This window comes from Neophocaena asiaeorientalis, unplaced genomic scaffold (genome assembly GCF_003031525.2).
Source record: "Neophocaena asiaeorientalis asiaeorientalis breed wild unplaced genomic scaffold, Neophocaena_asiaeorientalis_V1.1 scaffold443, whole genome shotgun sequence".
Classification (NCBI taxonomy): Eukaryota; Metazoa; Chordata; class Mammalia; order Artiodactyla; family Phocoenidae; genus Neophocaena; species Neophocaena asiaeorientalis.
Genome location: NW_020171808.1, coordinates 655,416 through 680,240, shown reverse-complemented (window position 1 = coordinate 680,240; position 24,825 = coordinate 655,416).

The following is a 24,825-nucleotide window of genomic DNA, read 5'->3' as shown; positions in this document are numbered from 1 at the left end:
AACCCGGGCTTCCTGTATTGGGAGAGTGGAGTCTTAACCACTGGACCACCAGGGAAGACGCTGTCTAATCTCATCTGATGCTTCCAAGGACCCTGTGAAGCCGGGCCTAGGATTTCCATTTCAAGGGGAAGAAAGCCTAGATGCAGTGAGATAAAAGAATCTATACGCGACAAGCTGCAAGTGGCAGCACTGAGGTTTGAAATCGAGCCTGCCTGGGTGCCTCCTTACACAGTACAGTGTTGAGACAGAGAGATAGAGAGACAGAGAGATAGATAATATCAAGAGCTCTGCACTCAGGCTTCCTGGATATGAACCCTGATGCTGCCATTTACCCGCCAGGGGACCTTGGACCAGTTACTTAACCTGCGTACCTGCCTTCTCATCTGTAAAATGGAAATAATGATGTCCCCATCAAAGAGTGAGCTGAAGGAGAAAACAAGTGGGCATGTGTAAAGCACACAGGACGGCGTGGAAAGCGCCACAGGTTAGCCTTATATACACACGTGCTGCGTCTCACACGCTGCTCTACTGGTGAGCACTCAGCATAAAGACCAGGGTCCACACCAGGACCATATGACCCCGTGTCCGTGTCTAAATGACTAGGAAAAACGGATACTCAGCGGGTATTCTGGATATCAGTTTTCCTTAGTTCTGTGCAAAAAAGCCACTGGGCTGAAGCAGCCGTGGTTAGGGATTCAAGTGTTGAAAAAGCTGGTAAGGGTCTCCTGTCTGTTCATGGATGCAAAGGGCATCCGTTCCTGCAGGCTCTGATCTCTGCCAAGGTCAGGAAGCTCTCCGTCTCTCCTGGTCCCTTCATTAGTCAGTGGCATCGAGGAAAACAATGGCTCACATTCCCACTTCAATCTTCCCACAGAAAAGAGTTCAATCTGATAAGGCAAAATGCTACCATATTTCAAAGCTCTCATTACATACTTCAAAGAGAGTTTAGGAGCTTTTTTCTGTATTTCTCTTCAATTATTCATAACAGCAATCTTTGAAATATTTACACTCCTTTCTCCAGTGGCCAGAGGAGAATGTTGATGGAGCTCTCTGCACGCCTGGAACAGACTCCATGCGATGCTGGGGGCTGGAGACAAGGCCCAGGGGGAGTGCGGGTGGGTCGGCCTCCCCACGCAACCTTCAAGGGCTTTTCGTTCTACAAAAGGCTTGCTCTACTTTCTGAAACTAGGGATGTTTTCCTCTTAAGATCCAGGTTTTAGCAAATGGGATTTATTTTATTTAATGTTGTTCTCGAGGAAGAGCCCTTAACCAAACCCAAGCAAACGTGGAAAAGCGGGAATGTCCTCCCTCCAGCAAATGGGAAGTGGCTCGTTAGCAGACGCAGGGGATGCTGCTATCCAGACACTGGTGCAGCTGGCACCCATTCTGACAGATGATTCATTCCCATGGTTACTGATACCAGAAATATTACCTCTGCAATCAGCACACACAAAGATCCTTTAAAGAGAGTGTAAAAATTAGAGCACTGTCAACAATTAGTGAACATTGCCAACGGGCACGGAGGCTGCACTTACACAATGCTGCTTTCAGGGCATCAAAAGGGGTGGGGGGCATGCACCATGGCTGCACCAGCCAATCTTGCAGAAAGCAAAAAAGACACTCGTGTTCGGCGGGGAGCCGAAGGCCCTACCCACAAACATCTCTGTACAGATTTGTTATCGGTCACTCGGGCAAAGTGAGAAGAACGCCTGTCTGACTGGTCATCTTTGAATGGTCAACTTCATTAAACCCACAGTCATTTTTTGTTAAGTTCTTTTTTTAAACGAATAAACTTTATTTTTTAGACCAGTTTTAAGGTCACAGAAAAATTGAGCAAAAGCACAGAGAGTTCTAATACAGCCCCTGTGCCCCCTCCAGTGAACTCCCCCAGCATCCCCCAGCAGATGGTGCACTGGTAACAACTGATGACCCTGCATGGACGCATCTTCATCACCCAGAGTCCATCGTTTACCACACGGTTCACTCTCGGTGTCGTACATTCTATGGCTCTGGGCAAATGCATAAAGACATGTATCCGCCATGACAGTATCATACAGAGTACTTTCAATGCCCTAAGATTTCTGTGCTCCTCCGATTCATCCCTCCCTCCCCACTAAGTCCTGCCAACCACTGGCCTTCATACTGTCTCCATAGCCTTTTCCAGAATGTCATAGCATTGGAATCACACAGTAGGTAGCTTTTTCATATTGGCTTCTGTCACTTAGCAATATGCACTTAAGCTTCCTCCGTGTCTTTTCATGGCCTGATAGCTCTTTTTTTTTTTTTTAGTGCTGAATAATATTCCATTGTCTGGATGGACCACCGTTTAATTTATCCGTTCACCTACTGAGGGACATCTAGGTGGTTTCCGAGTTTTGGCAGTTGTGAACAAAGCTGCTGTAAACATCCACGTGGATGGATGTAGAGATTATTATATTAAGTGAAGTAAGTCAGAGAAAGACAAATATCATATGATATCGCTTATTTGTGGAATCTAAAAAAATGATGCAAATGAACTTATTTACAAAACAAAAATAGACTCACAGACATAGAAAACAAGCTTATGGCAAAGTGCATGGGGGAAGGCGGGGGAGGAATAAATTAGGAGTTTGGGATTAGCAGAGACATACTACTATATATTAAGTAGGTAAACAACAAGGACCTACTGTAGAGCACAGGGAACTCTACTCAATATCCTGTAATAACCTGTAATGGAAAAGAATCTGGAAAAGAATAGATATACATAAGAATTTATACATACATTATATGTATAACTGAATCACTTTGCTACACACTTGAAACTAACACAACATTGTAAATTAACTATACCTCAAAAAAACTTAAAAATTTAAAAAAGAGAAAAGAATGAAAAAAAAATCTGCACACAATTTTTTGTGTGGACAGACGTTTTCAACTCCTTCGGGTAAATACCAAGGAGCACGATTGCTGGATCATACGGCGAAAGAGCGTTCTTAGTTCTGTAAGAAACTGCGAGCTTCTCCCAAAGAGGCTGCGCCATCATGCCTGCCCACTAGCATGAATAAGAGTTCCCCACAGTTTCTGCAAAGGGCTTTGGAAAACGCAGCGTATTACAGCCATATATTATTACAGTCAAATGCTGTTACGTCTTAATGACAAAATAAGGATAAAGAACTTCAAGGAAAGGAAGTGTGGTTGTTAAATGACAACGGTTACATTTTCAACTGCAGTGGATTATTTTCCAAGTCTTGAAATAGGAAGTCAGATGGATTCCCATAAGAAAGCTTTGACGGAGTGGATGAGTCATTTACTGTACATAGTTTATTCTGTCTAAAGAACGTCAACACCTTGAGGCAACCCAGGCTTTCAAACACTCTAGTCCAAACCCAGTACCTCCCAAAGCCCTACCCTGTTGTGCTGAAATGCCTGCGGTAGAACCTGGATCCTGCAAAACTCTAATTCCTGTCACAACCGCTCAGGTGTTCAAGGGACAGAAGCTTACTTCCTACAGCATCATTTCTCATTAAAGGTTGGTAAATCAATTTGTAGTATCAATAAGAATAATCTAACTATAGGAACAAAGTGCTTTTGCATTTTGCAATATAATCTTCCAAGTCAGTGAAAAGGCTCTTTATTTCATGTTTATCATCTATTATTTAAAGAAAGAATAGCAGTTTATCAATACTTTATTAGCTGCTAGGATGGTCTCAAGTGGATGTGATTTGATAAATACAGACAGATACATTCTGCACATATATACATAGAAAAGTAGATATATATATATATATAATGTTGAAACAGGAGAGAAAGGGGCAGGGCACAACCTTTCAAAGAATGACATAGCCATAGGACATGACAAAAACTGGTTTGAACCAACCAGGTCCAAGATGATGGAAGATTTGACTTCCAGTGGACCTTGAGCCTCATCATACACTCATTGCAATATATCAGCTAAATGACACACCCATAGGTGCCAGGAGAGTTCCAAGGCTGACCATCAAAGACCAAAAAGTGGGGGTGGTGGCCCAATTCTTGGAAATCTCTGCCCCTTCCCCAAAATAGTTGGAATAATCTTCCCCCTCATTAGCCTATGAAATTACCCAGACCATAAAAACTAACCATGCCTGGGCTTCCCTGGTGGTGCAGTGGTTGAGAGTCCGCCTGCCGATGCAGGGGACACGGGTTCGTGCCCTGGTCCGGGAAGATCCCACGTGCCGCGGAGCGGCTAGGCCCGTGAGCCATGGCCGCTGAGCCTGCGCGTCCGGAGCCTGAGCTCCGCAACGGGAGAGGCCATAGCAGTGAGAGGCCCGCGTACCGCAAAAAAAAACAAACAAACAAAACTTACCATGCCATATTTCAGGGCCTCTTGCTTTCTGAGATGGCCCATGCTCTCTCTGTGGAGTGTGTTTCTCTCTAAATAAATCCACTTCTTACCTATCACTTTGTCTCTCACTGAATTCTTTCTGCAATGAGACATCAAGAACCTAAGCTTCATTAAGTCTTGAGACCAGATGTGTGATCTCAGTTAAAAGACCGTGGATTCAAGTCCCAATCTGAGGTGTGCGGTTTCAGTGTTATCTCCACGTGAGCAAGGGTTTTTGGTTTATGTTGTCCGTTTATCCCAAGCACCTGGAAAAGCGCCAGCACATCGAAGGTATAACCGCACATAGTTTCCTAATATCTGCACACACACACACACACACAAATGAATGTGAAGGTTCCCTCCTTCTACCCCCGAATTCAAAATGTTGTTGATGGGTCTTCGTTGTGTTTTCTTTTGAGGAGGACCGGAGCTCTCCCTCCCTCAAGGCTGTAATGGTGCTTCACAGTTCTGGGCAACCCTCGCCTCCCCAGCGGCCAGCGAGGGCTCATCTGATTCTTGCTGTTGGCGTCTCGGATTTGATTCTGGTCCACTGGGTCCTGGCTTGGCCCTGTGGGTTACTTCTGCTTCACCTCCGCACTCGGGTCCCCAGACCCAGCTTGCAAAGGGCCCTTGCTTCTTCTTTGCTTCACTTTGATGTACTTCTTTGAAGCTCCAAACAGTAACTAAACATGACATATCTGGCTTCTGGTCTCTTCAAGCATTACAGCATCCTTTTTAGCTGCTGCTTGGTGCTAATGGTTGGTATTTGATGATATGCAACTAAGAGCTCTCAGGGAACAAAGCCAGCTGCTGGGTAACGCCCTTTGCACACCATCATATGGTCAACCAGAATGAGAGTGGCCCAAAGCCTGCAGACTGGCTAAACTGCTGGGCTTGCTAACATGACAACTTGCAAACAGACTTCACCTGAAGGGGCCGATACAGCAATCATTAAACTCTGCTTTTTTCTCTTTTAAGGAGTTACGTACATTCTGAGATTAACCAGGCCTGAGTACAATCATGTGTTTGTCTGGCCTCTGGGGCAGAGAGGCCGGGGGGCGATACAGAACAGGATGATGGGGGTGTTCGTCTCTCCGGGAGGCCTGCCCTGTCTCCCGTGAAGTTGGGCTGATAGAGCTTGGCTGGTGCAGAGCCCCTGTAAGGGCCCTCATTTCTCTGCCTCAAAAGAATATTAACACACCTCTGCCCATGAAGACACCTGAGAACTGACAAACGCTTCGGTCCTGTCTTCCTTCTCAGCAGACAGCACCACGGAGCAGGGAAGAGCCTGGCTGGCAGCCCGTCACAGGGGGATTCCAATCCCTGCTACTTACTACCTGCATCGTTTTAGGAAAGTTGCATAAGTTTCCTAGCCTTAGTTCCTGTCACTGTAAAACGACAAAAGTTATCACCAACCACACAAGGCTGTGACAAGGTGGTGCCAGTGAGCATAGAGTGTGGAGGGCACAGAGACCCTGGGGGTTCTGTCCTGACTGTTCCCCCATGGTCACCGTAACACCTGGATGGACCAGCCCCGCCTGGCCGCCTCTGCGCATGCCCCGGGCCCCACTGGGCGGCATCAGACCCATCTCCCATCGCTGACCCAACTGCATGGGGCAATCACGTGAAACGTGGATTTTATTCAAGATTTTATGAGGATTCAGTAAAGAGGACTCAGTGCCCCGTGTACACCCGTTTAACACCTCAGAAGTTTCCCTCGACTACAATCAGCCTCAAACCAGCTGGTGTGGACCTGAAACCCCACGGCTTGGCCCCAGACATCTCGCTGGGGCTCTCCGACCCTCAGAGAAGAAAGACACAGGCAACCCCGACGTGAGAAGCGACCAGCTTCTCTGACAGCTTCTCTGGGGCTGCTGAGTCCGCACAGCAAGGTGGGCTCAGGGCTGCCCATCCAGGCCCGCGATTGCAAGGGCCTACCTGTCCTGCCCTCCTCCTGTGCGCCCCTGGGCTTTAAGGGGACAACTGCCTTTCTGCGCCGCCCTGCCCCGGGGCAGGCACAGTTTAATGAGAACACTGGACACGCCCAGATCAACTCCGTCAGCCACGACATAAAGCGAACCAGAGCAAGAGGCTGGGAGCGCCTGTGAGTAATCCAGCCACAGGCGTGGTTTCTGGCAGGACACAAGGTGCTCCCCCCCCTGCCCCCCACTTCCCTCCGGCGGGTGCAGCTTACCTCCCACTGTACCTGCCTGCAGGTCTGGATCTGTCCAGTGGTGGGAAGTAGACCACGCGCTTTACGTCCTCCTGAATCTTGGGTCCCCTGCTTACTAGTGGGCGGGTTCCTTAACCTCTCCGATCCTCAGTTTCCCCATCTGTAAACCAAGGATGCTATTACCTCTCAGAGAACTATGGTTAAGATCCAGCACCTGGTACAATGCACATTTCCAACAGAGAGTGACTATTTGTTCCTGATTTGGGCAGAGCTGGGTTTGGGGTTCCCGTGTCCACCTGGTGGGCTTTCCCGTGGGGATCAGCCACGCAGGCCCGCGTGCCGTCCTCAGGGGCTGCCACCACGGCCCCGGACCGCAGGATTTCCCTCTCATCACCCTTGCCTTCCCTCGTATAATTTTGCCAAGTCCCCCACCTCCAGGGGACACTGGGCCATGTCTGGAGACATGTGGGGCTGTCACAACTGGGGGGCCTGGGGTGCTACCAGCACCTGGTGGGTGAGAGCAGGGATACTGCTAAGCATCAGACAACGAACAGGACAGGCCCTGCCACAAAGAACCATCAGCCCCAAGTGCTCATGAGCTGAGGTCAAAGACTGAAACAGACCTTGTATCCAGAAGGTACGTGCTCTCAGATCAAATGGCATTTCTTATTCAAGGGGGGATGGGAAGACCGTTGGAGACAACTATGTACAAAGTGCACTTGTGGACAAGTCTCTGAAAAGAGAACCGAGACTTGTTATCGGGAGAATAAGATCTCAGTTGATTTTTCTTGCTTTTTTTTTTTTGTGGTATGCGGGCCTCTCACTGTTGTGGCCTCTCCCGTTGCGGAGCACAGGCTCCGGACGCGCAGGCCCAGCGGCCATGGCTCACGGGCCCAGCCGCTCCGCGGCATGTGGGATCCTCCCGGACTGGGGCACGAACCCGCGTCCCCTGCATCGGCAGGCGGACTCTCAACCACTGCGCCACCAGGGAAGCCCTCTTCTTGCATTTTAAATCTTCCCGTTGGGTTGTTCGGGCAACAGATAAAGAAGAAGAAATGAATTATTCTAGAGTGTGGCACAAGATTCAGCTGGTAATTGAAACAAGATAACCAGACTCTTAGATTCAATGACCTTTCAACTCTCCCCATTCACCCGATGGGTCAATTTGTCCGCATCCCCTGCCCTCTAAGAGACACCACCATTGGGGGAGGGGTGAGAAAGTCCATCCAGATGAAAATAACTTAAGTAGGGTTTTTATATGCATTTCATTTTTACTTCATTGTTCATTAAACCAGAAAATGACAGTGGTTGCCATGACCAGTTAGGTCCGTTGGGAAAAAAATTTCTGGTTTGACTGGTTTTTCCTTTAAAACAATTTTTTTTTCCCCAGAAAATGCTTTGCCCTGCCAAGTCATTCAAAACTGCCAAACTGATCTCTGTGTGAAACAGAACCGAAGCAGAACAGTAGCTCAGAGGGGGAAAAGTAAGGAAAAAATAGGACCTTGATAATGAAATGAAGTGGCTGAACATCAGAAGTTCTTATTAAGTTGAGGTGGAAAAACACAAAAGTTTAATCAGGGCAAGACACTGAAAAGTCCTATTCATTTGAGGCCAACGAACGGCCTAGATCCCCAACTACTATTAAAGAACTAGTTAGACCCCACGTTTCTTGTTAGCTGAACGTGGGAGACATGATAACTGCTTTCAGTCACTTTCAGCAAAGTGTGCTAATTTGCATATGATTTACATACACCCTTCTGCAGGCAGATTATGTTAGTCACAAGCCTGAACTTTTTATTATTCTTTTTCTTCAAAGGGAAGGATCCACTGACTAACGGTGTGGGTTAGTTATAACAGCTTTTGTCGTTCCCGCCTCTAACCTCTGGATATTAGCAAGCTCATGAATTGTCCTTCTGATGTTTTTACTAACACTGATAAAGCAAGGAAACATGACACTCCAACCTTTAATCTTGGAGACAGTTATATAGGATGGCGTTGAGCTTAGTTCCCCAGTAGAAAACACCAAAGTTAAGAAATTATAAACTACAGGGTTTCCCTGGTGGCGCAGTGGTTGGGAGTCCGCCTGCCGATGCAGGGGACACGGGTTCGAGCCCTGGTCTGGGAAGGTCCCACATGCCCCGGAGCGGCTGGGCCCGTGCACCACAACTGTTGAGCCTGCACTCTAGAGTCTGCAAGTCACAACTACTGAGCCCGAGAGCCTAGAGCCGGTGCTCCGCAACAAGAGAAGCCACCGCAATGAGAAGCCCGCGCACCGCAAGGAAGAGTAGCCCCCGCTCGCCGCAACTAGAGAAAGCCTGCGCGCAGCAACGAAGACCCAACACAGCCAAAAATAAAGAAATTAAAAAAAAAAAGAATTTGGATTTATTTCAAGTCCCATTTCTGGGATTAAAGTATCAGTATTTAAAAAAAAAAGAAATTATAAACTATATTAATTTTGAAAGGGGAATTTTGTCTTGACAAAAATAAGCTTTTAGGCAGTGTTCTGTAGTGGGTACAGTTAATGTGATCGGCTCATTCTACCCTGTCTAGTCTTGCAGTCTTGCTGAAATAATCTGTTTATTTATTCACTGATTCATTTATGCTGCACTCCACAAATGCTTCTGGGAAGCACACACACATACAACACACGCACGGTACTTGAGGTGATAAAGTGGAGGAAAAAGACCAGGGAGAGATTAGAACACAGAATCCCTGCCATGCAGTGCTATGGAGTTCCCAGTGTGGGCTACAAATCTGGTGCCAAGCTTCTTAGCAGCCAAAGCAAAAAGCACGCTCCAATTACTATAAGGGTCACAGAAAAAAAAAAAAGTTGTTCAGAAGTAGAGTGTTTCTTGATTGTGAAAACTGAAAGAACATTCTCTGTTCTGCCTCGTAATGGCAATTTCTTGAGGGATTTGGTAAATAATAGTAACATTTGTGTTTTCTGTTTCATTACTTTCTGCGCTTATCTGTATTGTTTTCAAAATAGGTTAATAGAACACAATTTTGAAAAACCACTGCCCTAGAGAAACCCACATATATGCATGAGAGCATTGCTGCATAGAAACAAAATAAATGTTCATCATTAGAAGAATGCATAAATAAATTTTGATATATCCATACACTGGAATATAATACAGCAGTTGAAATAAATTAGATCTACATTATTAACACGGATAAATCTCAAAAATATTGACTCTTAAAAAGCAAGTTGGAATATGATACATATAGTATGATTTAATTGATCTAAAAATTTGTCTCCTTGAATAATGCTAGATAGTGTCTATAGACACATATGATTAACAAAAACACATAAACTTGGGTGGGAAGGATACAGAACAACTTCAGGATAGTGATTCCCTCAAGGGAGCAGACAGGGATGCTGTGGCAGTGACACTGAATGCCAACTGGGCATGCAGGGCATCAGGGGACTTCCGCTGGACCTGTAAGGCTCTCTTTAAACAAAGATATGAAATAAACAAGGCAAACTAATTAACAGTCTAATCTTGGTTGTGAGCGCTTGGATGTCTGTTATATTCTTCTCTGAACTTTTCTGTGTATTGAAATCTTTAATATTTAAACATAAAAAATTAAAACAATGAAAGGGAAGTTTGAGGACAGAGTTTGAAGGATCTAGACTGTCATGCCTAGGATTCTGAACTTTACCCTCTAGGCATTAAAAGTATCTGAGCAGAGCGCAGCCTTGGCAGAGCTGTGCTCTAGAAAGATTATTCTACCAGCCACAGAGGTGATACGAAGGAAGAGGTCTGGAGGCAAAGAGATTTGCTTGGAAGTTGCCGCAAAATGCCCATTATAAGAGATAGGGTGCAGCCTACCATACTAGTTCGGGAACATACACATATTTGCTTACAGTATCAATAGATAAAACATTATTCTCTCGCTCTTCCTCTGACACATACTTAATTCCATCCCTATACTCTGATATCTTAGTCTCAGAGTTATTCCACGGGAATTATTGGAACCCTCACTGTCCCATTTCACCACCGGGGTCAATGTTTCTTGACTCAGCTGTAGATCTTTGAGAGAGAAGACTTAGTTATTGTAGAGAGTGAATGAGAAAAATTCAGACTGAGGGTAGGGAGGGGATCAGGAATCCAGAAACATTATTGCTGCTATTAAAAATACCCTAAGGGGAGCAACATAAAATTAAAACTGAAAGCAGAGTTTATGTGAATTACATACCAATTCACTGGTGGCCCAGCTATTTTAAGTACCGGCTTAGCTACATGTGATTAACACGAACACATCAAATCTAAGAAGGGCACATCTCATCATTCCTTGTTCCTCCTTGTTTGGGGACCATTCCAAAGCATGTTGTTACACTTTTCCCAAGCATAAATGAGGAAGCCACGGGCCACATCCGCCCTTGTCTTTGGTCTGTGTGTGCCCCAAACGAGGGCCTCCAAGGGCAGGTTGGGAATCTCTCATGAGTCAGTGCACTGTCGATGACACAGAACACTTTACATCCTGGCTAGAAGTGTCTGCAGTGGGTCTATTTCTACCAACATTTTGGCTTTCCCCCCTCAAACTCCAAGTGCTGCTAAAAAAAAGTCTCACAACTGTGCCGACGGACTCAACTGTGTATTTGTGCTCTCTAACCTCAGGGCCGGGCGCACAATCCTTTAATTCATATTTCAGTCTCTTCTGCTGGGTCCTCATGGGCTGTTTCTGACTGTAGGTCATCTGAAGCTCCTCCCACACTCTGGTCCTGGCAGCAGAAGGCTTCCCGTTCCCTTTACTAAGAACATATGAGCCCTGTTTGTACTAAAGCAACGCCTGTAGCTCACATCGATTGTCTCCCTCCCCTCCATCAACCTCATCTTCCTCCCTCTTTGGTGATTTGGTTTGACCACGGGTCCCAGCAGTCTTTAGGGCTAGAATGTGGGACCCAGATTTGGCTTTTCCGCCCTCTGAAATCTCCCAGCGATGTGATTGGATCAGAGGCAGTCACATGTTCTGGGGGCCAGCCAATCAGAGCCATTCAAATCCCTGGCCACGGTGATGGGCTCAAGGATGAACTTTAGATCCAAAGTGGTCTAGTCCAGGCCAATGCAGGACTGAGGCAGGATCTCCAGGAGGAAACCTCTCCTTTTTCACTGTACTTGATCCCAAGCAAAGGATCAAGTTGCCAGGGACCGGTCAGTGGCACTGAGAACTGGAGCCAACATAAAGGAGGGAGGGAAAGAAGCCAGTTCTGATGGCCTTGTCTGAACTCCTGGGTGCAGCCCTGCCCTGGACTTTCCATTGCATGACCAGTAGCTTTCCCTTCTGTTCAGGTCAGGATGAGCAGGGTTTTCTGTCACTGTTGTTGGACAAGCCTGACTGATCCCGAATCCTCTCCACTCCCCAAGGCAGCCCCCGCCGTTCCTTGCCAGGCCCCACACACACACCCCGTCGTCCTCCTGCTTACCACAGAGAAGAGAAGCCATTAGGCACGAGGAGGGGCGGAAGTGGGGGGAGGGAAGGAAAGAAAGGAAAACAATTTCCCTTCTTTCTGAAGATCAATCTATCATCCTTTTTCTTTTCTTTACTTCGCGTGTTTGCTTCAAAAACATTCTATACCCCTGTACTTTCTCATCCTCATTCACTCCTCAGAATGCTGCAATTAGGGTTCTGCTTCCACTTTCCTGAAACGGCCAAGTGCAGTGACCTAATTCCGGCATCTCTCTCCTCTAGAACAGTCGATTCTGCTGATTTATCCTCCTCAGAATGGCCCCTCCAGCACCCTGCCCCCAGAGATCTCACTGCTCCTTCCCAGGGCTCCTTCCTCCACCCTCCATCCCTCAAGCCAACAGGGCATGGCCTTTTGGGGATTACAAGCCTATTGAAAATTTGACAAAGCCTGTGGTTTGTTTCCCTAGAAACATGTGCTTTGCACAGTATTGGTCTAGATTGTTAGTGGCACACTGCAGACTCTCCTCCAGCTAGTTTAATCAGAAAGGACTATCCTAGGAGGACAGAGTTCCCACGAGGGCTGGGAGGGTGAAACTTCAGGAAGCCTAACCCACGCGCTGGAACCGCTCTGCCTCTGCCCAGGGAGAAGGCTTCCAAACAAAAAGCCACCACTGGGCTGCTGGCACAAAATTTCTACCAGCTCCGGCAGGAACGGCGCGGGCAGGGGGTGCCTGCAGCCCGCTCTGCTCTCAGTCTGTCCCAGATCAATCTCACATGAGGCCCACGGGGTCGCAGGAGGCAGCCCAGTTTCTCATCAAGGTCTGTTACGGCTCACCTTACTGGCAGGATCTCAATCCCACCCAGAAGCCGAGCTTCAATGGGGAACGGGAAATGTCATTTCCATCTTCCCAGCTCTGCACTGTAGGAAGGGAGCGTTACCTCACCAAGCCCCCGGAGCCCCCGTGCATGTACACGCAACGTCCAAAGACGAGTTTGAGAACCACATTTTAAATGTTAATGTTTCCTAGTGCCCTAGTCAGGATCCTTTTTTTGGTCACAGGTGTCACATGGCTACTGAAATCACCTTGACTACAAGAGGGGACTGATCAGCTCAGTCACAGAGCGAGCTTGGCCACACCACGGCCATGAGCCCGGGCACCAGGAGGGCTGGTCATCAAGTAGTGTTACTATCTCCTCAACCCCTCTCATCTCTGGGTCTCTCCCTCCTCCTCTGCACTTGCCTTCATTAATAAGGCCCTTTCCAGGAATTGCCGACATCTCACTTGAATTTATAGCAAAAGCCTGAAAACGGGTTTCACGTCGCCAGCCTTGCCCTTCTCCATCCCATCCATCTCTGCAAAAGACCCAGACAAAGCCCTGCCTTCAGCTCTGCCTGTGGACCTGTCCCCTCACTCCCTGTGGGAGCCCGAGGAGATCGTTTCCCCTCCTTGGACCTCACTTTCCTCATTTGTAAGTGAGGGGGCTGGCGTTCATCATCTCCAAGGACCCCTCAGCCCAACAGTTCTGGGATTCTGGTTCTAACCATCCTGCCCCATTTAGCTCACAGGGTTGTTGTGAAAATGTGAGAATGTCCTTGACCCCCTGCCGTATTAGTTTCCAGATCTCCAGGCAGGTGGTTAATTACCATTCATTCATCGCGCCACAACAGATAACCGCTGATATTTACCGAGCGCTTACTGTGTACAGGACGTTTGCTCAGCTGCCTACATCCGTTAGCACTTTTGTGAGCTCATACAAGAGGGCAAGTCTCCCGACGCTCACCAGTTCTCAGAAGGCGCTCTGCCTGCTGTCGGAGGCTCCGCTTTTGCTGCCCCGGAGGTGAGCAGAGGCAGGAAGACAGAGCAGGTGAAGCGAAAGCTGCCCGGAAGCGTTCCCGCGCAGCAGGACCGCGGACAAACGAGGCCCCCGGGCCCTGCCGGGGCGCAGCTTTCCGTAACCGCGTCCTCGGGGGGCAAAATTGCAGCCCCGCCTGCTAAGGCCAAGGACACGCGCTGCAAACCTCCCCAGGTGCCTTCGAGAACGTTCCTACGGCCTCCACAGGCGGGGACCACGAACCCCAGTGCAGCTCGCCCCCCAAAGGCAGGACGTGGCCCCCTTTTCTCTTTTGCTCGCCTTTCTCCCCTCACAGCTGTTACTTTCAAATCAGACGGTCCCTGATGCTCCCATGTATCCCCCTATCCTCGTGACCCTCCCCCTCTGAACCTCGGCCTCAGGCTGGGCGCCCTGGAATCAGGGACCCTGGGCAGGTGGCCCCAGGAGCATCCGGTAAGGAAGAGGAGACCAAGCCTGGATATAGTTCCTGGGGGTCTCCCCGCTGCCTGACCCCACGGGGGCCCAGGGCACATGCTTCACCGCGCGGTCTGTCCTCACTTCAGCCTGGGGACAGGGCTTTGTCGCCCTCCCGAGTCACGGCAGGCAGGCCCGGGACGTAGCTTCAGCCAAGCACGCTCGGAGGCTTCCTGGGCAGCAGCAGGGAGCTGTCTGTGAACACCCCTGGGCCCGGCAGGGCTCAGAGCACCTGCGACGCCTCCTCTCCTCCCCGTTTTCTCTTACTTAACGACCTAGATGGCAAGGGTGGGGTCACTGGCTGCACGGATTTCTACTCAGGAAACACCTGTGTACGAGAGGCCCTGACTCGGCCTGTCTGGGGCTGGGCGACAGCGTGGTCCCTCGGAAGTCGGGGAAACCCAGGGGGAAGCCTGGGCAGGGGCGCAAAGAGAAAGAAACCCACGTGGCCAAGAAACCTAGACAGAGATGCTGGCCTCACACCCACGGCTGATGGTGGGGAGGGTGCAAAGCCCTGCCCCTGGGCTCAGGGAGGGGTGACTTTCTGGTGAATTACACATTCCAGAGCCCCCAAGGGACATGTGGAGGGGGCTTCCCCTGAAACCACATCCTGGCTTAATTGGGTTTCCCACCATTTGAAGGATGGCATTTAAACGCAGAGGCCCAGGCCACTCCAGCTGTCACTTACGTTAGTAACATAACACAATGGCATTGCTCTCTGATCTCCTTCAATTAAAAATGTATTAAGGGACTTCTCTGGTGGCACAGTGGTTAAGAATCCACCTGCCGATGCAGGGCACACGGGTTCGAGCCCTGGTCCGGGAAGATCCCACATGCCGTGGAGCAACTGAGCCCGTGCGCCACAACTACTGAGCCTGCACTCTAGAGCCCGCGAGCCACAACGACTGAGCCCGAGAGCCACAACTACCGAAGCCTGCGCTCTAGAGCCCGTGCTCCACAACAAGAGAAGCCACCACAATGAGAAGCCCGCGCACTGCAACGAAGAGTAGCTCCCGCTCGCTGCAACTAGAGAAAGCCTGGGCACAGCAATGAAGACCCAACGCAGCCAAAAATAAATAAACGAGTAAAAAAAAGTATTAAACCTGTGTATTTGCCAGTGTTCGCTATTACACATCACACGAGAATCCATTGAGATTTATGGTGTTGGTACTGTTATTATGTAACAGCTGTCGGGGGAGGGGTATGGAACAATATCAATGGGTTTTTCTGATGTGAACCAGGGAGGGTAACTGCAGACCACATCCTGAGTTTCCCTAAAATGTGAGTGAATCTCACCTGAGCCTGGGCACCTCCTACCGAAGAGAGCCGGGCCCCAAGCTTTTCCCTTTACAACCGGCCGGTAGAGAATGACAATCGGAACACAGCACTGGGGGGCAAGGCAGAGGGGGCCTGGGAACAACCACATGGGACTGGGTAAAAACATTACATCTTCTTCATATTATATAATTATGTCAAGAAAAATAAGATAGGACGTATCAGGGGAAATACGTAACACTGACCTTCTATAAAACTTTTCAATGAAATCTCTTCGAGAACTGGCCTGAGAAATTCCAGCTTGCTCTCCTGTACGTAGCTCGTGTCTCTTGGGGTTTCAGCCTTACCTGGCTCTATGTTTCTTTTCCAGCTCGTGACAGTCACCATCTAGGAGAAAACGTGTTCACACAGATGGGTGATAAAAAATTGAAAACCACTTTGCAAACCTCTCAAACATTTATAACAGTTGAGATTAGCTTTCAGCAGTCTAGGAGCTCTGCCTTTTCTTTCGTGATGGAAGTTCTCGGAAGAAGAGCGAGCAGATTTTGAACCCCGTGGGACTTTTTGACACCAGCGACTCCGCAGTGTGGAAGCTCTCCTTTGCTTGTCTCGTGAGTGTGAGAACAGTCACGCTGGGGGCAGCCACTCTGCTGAAAGTCCCCTCAGCCAGAAACAGACAGAAGCACGCAAGGTGGGTGGGCCGATGGCGGCCTGGCCTCCTGACCCCAAGCCTGGCTGTACCCTGGACTGTGGAGCCCTGCCCCCTGCCCCGTCAAGCCCAAACCCCACTCACAGCCCCACCCTTTGCCCATCAAATGGGCAGCAGAGGCTGGGTCACCTTGCCTGCCCTTTCCAGCACGGCAGGGGGTCCCAGGTTTATGGGTACCGTGTGCTCAGGCCTGTGGGTACCATGGGATGATGTCAGGACCCCCATCCTCTGCCCCAGCCATACTCTAAGGACCCCCAAACCGGGGTGCTGGTGAGCCACTCCAGGCCCTGCCAGGCTGCCCAAAGGGCTGAGGAGATCAGGTCCTCCCAGCAGACCTCTGAGTAATATCCAGTTAAAGCCATAAGCAGTGAGTGGAAAAGTAAGTCTTTAAAAGCTCAGAGAAACAGCCTCCTAAAATGACTCAGGTTCAAGCGTAGCTGGTCGATCAGTTAGATATATAAGCTATGAGAATGGAGTACCAATTTTTCTTTCTTTCATTATAGATAATAGAATAAAAATAATTTTTAAAAAGGTTTTATTTGGGCCTGTTGGAATCAAGCCTTCCTTTTCACCGTGTCCCTGCAATACTGCAGTCCGCTTCTGATGCTAGCCACGCAAAATGAGCATAGTTTCGTGCCCCCTCTCTGCTCACCCACCAGGAGGCTACCCTGAGAAGCCTCAGTGCCCAGGGACTTGACTGGGCTTTCACTTCATAGGCATAAGTGATTCAAGCATTGGCCATGTGGTTGAACTCAATGTCCAGCCCCTTCCCCTCCCAGGAAGTCAGGAGGCCAGCTGATATCACATGGCTCAGAGCCGCACCCCTCCAGTCACACAGCCGGTCTTTCTGGGTGACCACCCTGAGTCACCTCACCGGCGTAAATTCGGGTGTGGCTGAGAGACCCGCCATGAACAGCAAAGACACTCCTGTAACTCAGGAAATTCCAAGGATTTCGAGGCTAACTCCCAGGAAGCAGGAACAAAGACCAAGCAACTCCTTTATTATACAACAGTTGCTGACAACACTAGTTTATCAGTACAAAACTCTCAGGACAGGCCTCCCAGAAAAAGCAGATGTTATATGGATTTTCCCCTAAAGGAGAACAAATGAATTGCTGGGAAGATAATTCTGGGCTAAAGGTCAGTAGGAAAGAAGGTCGTTAAGAGAACAAAGAGCAAAGATGGTAAGAAGAAAGAAAGATCTCGACCAAAATACATAGTCTGAAAAGGAGTGATCAAGTAAAAGATGCAAATCCTTGGAATGGGAGCACTTAGACCACAGGGAAAAGGGTGGAACCAGCTAGGGTTTCGCCTCTTATTGCTGTTCAAAGACCTACAGGTGGAGGGTTATCACAGTCCGGAGACAAACACCCTGGAGCAAAATGCTGGGCTTGGAGCAGCCAGTGGACAGGCTCCCCACGCAGAAGAAATTCCCCGACACCCACTGACCAGGCACGTCCTGGTGAGTGTGGCCACGCATCAGGCCAAGAATGAGAAAACAAGATGCGACAGGAGGCCTCTGAAACGCAGTCCCGTGGGCAGAAGCAAGATTTCGACGCTTGTTAAGAAGCACATTACCATCTGGAAATAAGTATGAGACGTACACCTATGAGAAACTGGTGTCTTCTGGGAAACCCTAAGGTGCTAGCCGCCGACAAGGATCTTTTTAGATTATCATTCTGCTCCTGCCTGCCAACGTGGAGGGCCTGGTAGACAGAGAAAGACAAGAAGCAAAGATGTCAAATGTGCAGGCCTTCGTTTTCTTCAAAGTGAGAAGCTTGAGAAATAACTTTACACATGTGTGAATTTTTTTCAGCATATAATTCTGCACAAAAAGGAATAGACCATTTCCCTAAAGTTTGAGACCTTGATTGTGTCTGTTTGGTATCTTCTTCACTAAATATTAATTGCTTCCAAACATCTGGACATTTGGTAGCTGTAGACCCAACATTTAGATAACTGTCTTTTTTTCATGTAAATCTTTGTTTCCCTAAGTGAGGAGGAAGAATATGATTATTAAAACTCTTAACAAACACATCAATATTTCCTCCATTCTAAGATGCGCATTTTAACAACTTACATTGGGCGCTTCTCTCAATCAGTGGTGTCTTACAATGATCACTGCCAGCACTTTTTTCTTCCTTCACGATATAGAAGAGAACGGTGTACCTATAGCATCTTAGATTGGATGAAATACGCTCAACTGCTTGAAAGAATGTTACGAGACAAAATGTTTTAAGAAACCCAGTGTCCACAACATCGTAAATCAACTGTACTTCAATAAAATTTAAAAAAGAAAGAAACCCATTGTCCTAAGACCTTGAATGTTTCAAGAACACGACAGGATTTAGTGTTCGGATTCTGGATTTGTTAAGGAACCTTAAAAACTGCCTTAGGCATGTGAATCCACATCTTTGAGATGTCATATGCTTCTCCTTCATCGCTTAATGTGGTGAATTATTTTAATAGACTCTTTTTTTAAGGTGAACCATATTTGCATTCCTGGAATGAGGATCGGTCTTACAGACCACTAGATTTCGGTTTTCCAACAGCTTATACAGAAATGCTGAATTCCATGATGGAGAGATGTCTGTAGTTTTCCTCTCTTGCTGATGGCAGACAATGCACTGAGGGTTTCCCTCCTTCTAGGAAAGAGGTTGGGCTGAAGTTATCTGATGACTAGGAGTTTGGTGGCGCACCCATTCTGCCACCTGGTTTTATGGTGTTGCTTTGTTTGGAGAGGCAGGAAGAGGTTTACCTGCCAATTCAATGCCTCTCACAGGTTTAGGACTCCTTAGGCTACTTTTTCTCAAGTCACTTTTGTCAATTTTTTGGGGGGGGGAATTTGTATATTTTGTCTAAATTTTAAAACCCATTGGCATAACTTCTATAGCATTCTTTATCTTTTTATCTCTGCTGCAGCTATAGTTACACCCATCTTCTCATTCCATACCTTTCTTGTATCTTCTCTATTTCTTTCTTAATATTATTAGATATTCTTCCCCCCAAAAATCAATGTTTGTCTTTGTTCACCCACTTTAGAGTATTTTTGTCTTCTGTCTCACGACTTTCTGTCGTTGTCTATATTACTTCTTACTTATACTTTCTATAGGTTTATTCTTTTTCTAATTTTTCTTACAGTTGATTAAAATGGATTCTTAACTCATTAATCCCCAGCTTACTTTTTCCTCATCTAAGCATTTTCGGCTGTAAAATTCCTTCTAAGTAACCTTTAGCTACATTTCAGATTTTAACATACAATGTTTTCATAATGAGTACTCCTAATTGTTTTCTAATATTTATACTCATTTCTTTGGTCCATAAGTTGTTGAAAGGTGTATTTTCTAAAAACTTGCAAATGTATGGAGTGGCTTTAGTTATCTTTTTACTGATAATTTCTAGCATAGTTGTATTGTAGTCAGAGAAGATGTTCTGTATGCAACTGATTTTTTTGAAACGTGTTAAGACTTAGTTCGTGCCTTAGGATGTGGTCAGTTTTCGTGTTTCATTTGTACTTGAAAAGAGTGTGGATTCTCTAACTGTTTGGTCCAGGGTTATATATGTGTGCAAATGTGTTGCTCAAATCTTTATCTTTAAAGATTTTGTGCCTGCTCGATCTTTCAATTACCAAAAGAAGGTCTACAAAATAGCCCTTCTGCTTTGGCTGTGGATTTAAAGTCTCCCATGTGGCCCCAGCTCATTCTTCCATGTTCTAGGCCTCCAGGCATCAGTAGTTACAGCTGGGGATTACTGGCCTCCCTTCCTGGAGAGCTCAACTGTGCATTTAAAGAAATAAAAATTAATTTTGTCAGGCATTGGTAAGTATTCTGTACAAGAAAAAAATTTAACTCTATCCAACCTTCTGTTGCCAAAAACACTTAAGATCTCTAAGCTTCACTTTTTCACCGGAAAATGGAAATCAGAATAGGTTGGAGTTCCCTGGGAGATGACACTGAGACACAGATTTGCACAGGCAGTTAACTGGGAAGTTACAGCAACCTTAGCAGAGGCGCCAGTGTTATGTCTCACCCGCACCCACCACGCCTAGCACACAGCCCAACACATTAAGTTCTAGATATTTGTTGAGCTGAACCAAAGTTGTGAATCCATTTACTGCCACATGTGATGGATATGACATGTTGTCAGATGGACAAGGCTCGAAGAAGCATGTGACCTCGGGCCTGGGACCACGTGAACACCTGCCAGGGTCGTCCCTGAGCTGCCCACGAGGACCAGAGACGTCTAAGAAATGCCTCGCTCCACCAAACAACTAACCCAAAACAGAGGTGGCTTCTGGCATGAGAATAACCACCAAGGACTCTGAATTAACTTCTAAAGGCCACCTTCACCCAGGGTGCAGGGCTAGAAAGACCTCAGGAGCTGAGGAGGAAACTAACCTCTCAAATCCTAGGACTAGAAGCCAGAAAAACATAGAAAAGCTGATCTGAAATGGGGAACCATCTCTGATGGAGCCCAAACACTCTTTGGGGCTTCTCCCCGGATTAACAAGGTCAACGGGCTCTGTCGGCAGCCCTGAACCCTGGTCTTCGCCCAGGCGCCTTCTTTCTTGGGGACACCCCTCTCCCCACCCCACCACGTGTCACCCAACACCCCTGCTGGTCATGAGCACCAACATGCCCTCTGCAAGTGCAGGGCCTAGGTGGAGGGCAAGGTTCCAGGACACTTTTCCACTGCTCTGTTCTCTTGGGTTAGATTCCTGACACAGTTGCTTCCACGGGACTCTAAACTTGCAGCCTAAAGTTCTCCCTACGGTGAAAACAGCATAAAAGGTAAGGATTGTGGACACCCTGAAAATCCGCTGAGAAGCCCACACCGGAGGCTGACACCCATCCAGCCTGTCCAGAGCGGCCACCAACCCCCTCGGTGTAGGAATAGATGGTGTGTCTCTGGCCTGGCGAGAGATGAGATGCTCTGAGCTTGAGAGCCATGTTGTATGAAAACGGTGTTATCCTTAAGCCCCAGAATCCCACATCCCAGGGCAGGGCGATGCTCACTCGGGGCGGGAGGGGGGCATTCAGGAACTGAGGCCAATTCAGAGCACAGGCCTTGCTCAGCCGTTGCTTGAAATGGCAGAAGGAATTGCCCTTGAGCTTAAATTATTTCCTATCTCTCAAGCCCATACAGTTACTTTTTTTTTTTCAGGTTGAATGCACCACTGATTTCTCTCCACTTTACTAAGCCACCCGGCTCTCTGCCCGAGGTTCTGCGTGCACCAAGTCTTACAGCCCGTTGTTTGGAGTCTAGGGGAGGAAGCCGCCTTCTGACTTGACTACCATGGTGTCTGATCATTGCTCTTGAGGCTGCCAAGACCCCACATACTCAGCTGGTATCGGTGACGTCGTCCCCTCGTCTCCCCTAAGCACACGTAGGCTTTTCATTTCAGAGTAATGAGTCTCAGAGTAACACACTTCAGAGCCCTCTACTCCTCAGCACACTTCTCTCTCTTCACCAATCCGAGAAGTTTGATTTACCTCTACCTACACCAAAGCAAGTTCTCTGTTCAAGAGTATTTCAACTCTAACCCATGAAGTTTTAATGTTTATAAATACCCCCTTTTTAAAAAGCAAAAGGAGCTCAACTAACATATACAAAAAATACACTATGTCTTCAACACCTATCTTTCTGAAAGTTAATCATGGTACGAATACCCTGTAAATTAAATCTCCTTATCCTCCTTGTATAGAGCAGGAAACTGTGGCTCAGAGAAGTTCGGGAAACTGCCTGGATTCACAGAGCTGGTAAGTGTCCAAACCAGAATTCAAACCCAGATTCTGTTTGGTTGCCAAACTCGGTCTCTTTTTTACCAACTTCACCACCTCAGAGGCTTCAGGAAGGTCATGGCATCCCTGGGCTTTAGTTTCCTCGTGGCCTCATGAAAGGGAGATTGAGTGTGTTATCGTGAGGTGCCTTCTGTGTGAATTCTAGGACAAGCGGGGAAGAGGAGGGACGACATGGGCTGGAAAAAGGGGGAGCCAGCAAAGGCATCCAGGCTTTGTGAACCTCTTGTCTCACTCTTTGTGGTTCTATGTCCATTTACTCTACCTCTTCTCTGTACCAATCAGATCTCCCTTTGGAAGTTTATGCTAATCAGGTTCTAAAGATAAGTATGAGTTTTTTCTTGTTATTTAAGAGAAATGTAAGTAACTGCAGTGTGGACAAGCCCATTCTCAGGGAAGTAGACTTCCAGACAATCTGGGCAGAGACTCCAATCCTTATTTTCAAACAAGATGGCGCAACCTCATTATTCTTCACATTAGGTTTCAGAAGTACTATGGATTTGAATTATTGGACAGAGGAAGTGAAAACAAGCCCCCCCAAACAAAACAAAACAGAAAACAGCTCTTCAGAAAGACTCCGGTTCACTGCTCGCTGCAGTCACACACGGCAGGCGAGTCCAACTCAAGGAGAGTTATAAGGAACAGAGATTTTCTGCGTAAAACGGCTCAGAAATCAGATCAGAGTCAGAACAACGAACAAGCTTTTCCAAAGGCACCTGTTCAAAGCAAACAGTAACTTTTCACCTGTTCACAAAGTGTGGAAAGAAATACAGGCCTCCTGTTGGTCAAACACACACACACACACACACACACACACACACACACACACAACACACACACCACACACACCACACACACCACACACACAGTCATTATCATCATTGGTATAAATTCTAAATATTGAAGAGGCTGGAAATAAGATTTATCCTGGAAGAATAACCACCGGCAGAATTCACAATCAATGTAAAGGAGCAACAAAATTTATTGACTGAATTAAACACAACATTTCAAATGGCAGTGCTGTATTTTCATTTTAAGATGTTTGAAAGAAGAAAAGTGCTAATTAGTCCAAGCTTCTTACATTCATTAAGAGAGTGACTATCAAAACCAGCAACATGCACGGTGATACATATGCACGAAATGGAATTATATCGACAAATATACAAAATACCCAAAATAAAATATTTACAGGTTTAAAAATATAAACATTGGTTCATCTATCCCATTAAACCACTGGAGAGGAGAAAAGAGAAAAGACCCTATTGCTATTTAGAACCCTTTTTTAAAACAAGTCTTAAAAACATAGAGTAATTTTAGGAGACAATTTTTGATGTCTGGGGGGACTTTAACATTCTATTATAAAAATAATATCTATAAACCTACTCACAACTTTCTTCCTGTGCACAAAAAATAATACAGCCAAAAGTCTGTCCTCAGAGACATGCCCGACTTTCAGGAAAACTAATTCTAGAAATGGAGTTTCTCATTTGGGCTCTCTTTGTCTTTATTTTCAAATAACCTGCAATTCCCTATATTACACTGAGATATTTCCTATAAATAACTCGGGCAAAACCTGAAGTCAGCAATGAGCCTGGTCCGTAGCTGGAGTCCATTAAAAAATGACAGGAATTTACTTTGTCTATAACATCTAAACCATTTTCCCCGATATTCTTGGTAAAAAGATCAGATCCTCCATGTTCAGTTAAATGTATCCTGGAAGCAATGAACATGCTAGATATTATTTTGTTAGAGTTTCTCCTCCTTTATTTAGAAATAACTGTATAGTGGGGGATTTGTGGTTTGTAAGGTAGTTATTTGAGGAAGTTTATGAATTCCTCCAGGCTCCCTGGGTCCATTTCATCTTATGACATGATAACAAGTATTTCCTGTGTGTCACTTCAAGACCCTTGTATAATCTGACCAGATATTTTTAGTATTTTCTTTTTTAGTGTATTAATCAACCAGATAGGGATCTGAGAAAGTTTATTATGCCTCTAATAACCAATGACCTAGGCTGTATTTTATTAAAAATCTATCTTCTCACATAGAGCAGAAAGTTACTCTACCCAATTACTGAATAATTTCCAAAAATAACCAATTCAACACACTCATCACCTGTGACTGAATTCTTTCACTGCTTCTCATTAAAAAAGCATTTCGTCAAGCGTGGGTAGCCCGTATATGAATAAAACGCTTTTGTAGGTTTTTATTATTGACAAAGCAGTCATCAGATTATAAAATCTGTATGCAGACCTGCTAGCATGTAATAATGGGTGACTATGGCCCACATTTTTGACTGGTCAGGTGTGAAAAAAAAAAAACCCTGCTAGCTCTGAGATCTACCTTTCGGCCTTGCATGTACAAAAGGCATCAAATAATTTTTTTAAAAAACCAAGTTCACTTTTAACTGAAATAGTCGTCCTTTTAATGGTATCCGCCATCATAAAAATCTGGTTTGGTTCTTGCGGTTCAGAATTTTGATCAGTTTCTTACTAAATCATACAAAAATTGAATCACATGGCTAAAAAAAAAAGGTTTATAATTAAAGCACAAGCAGGAGAGTTAGATTTCTGGTTCATATTCCGTCCACGGCTTGCTAAATGGGTGGCTTCGGACAAGGTATTCTACCTTTTCGTTATTTTCTTCCTCTGTAGAACAAAGCCGAGCCCCACCTTGCCTGGTTCTCGTGGACAGACTGTCAAAGAAAACAGGGCATCACTCCAGCTCGCAGTAAACACACAGCATAGGTTAGGCTAGTTTAATTAAATATAAAATACTCAAACTCACAGTGACTGACTTATAGGCG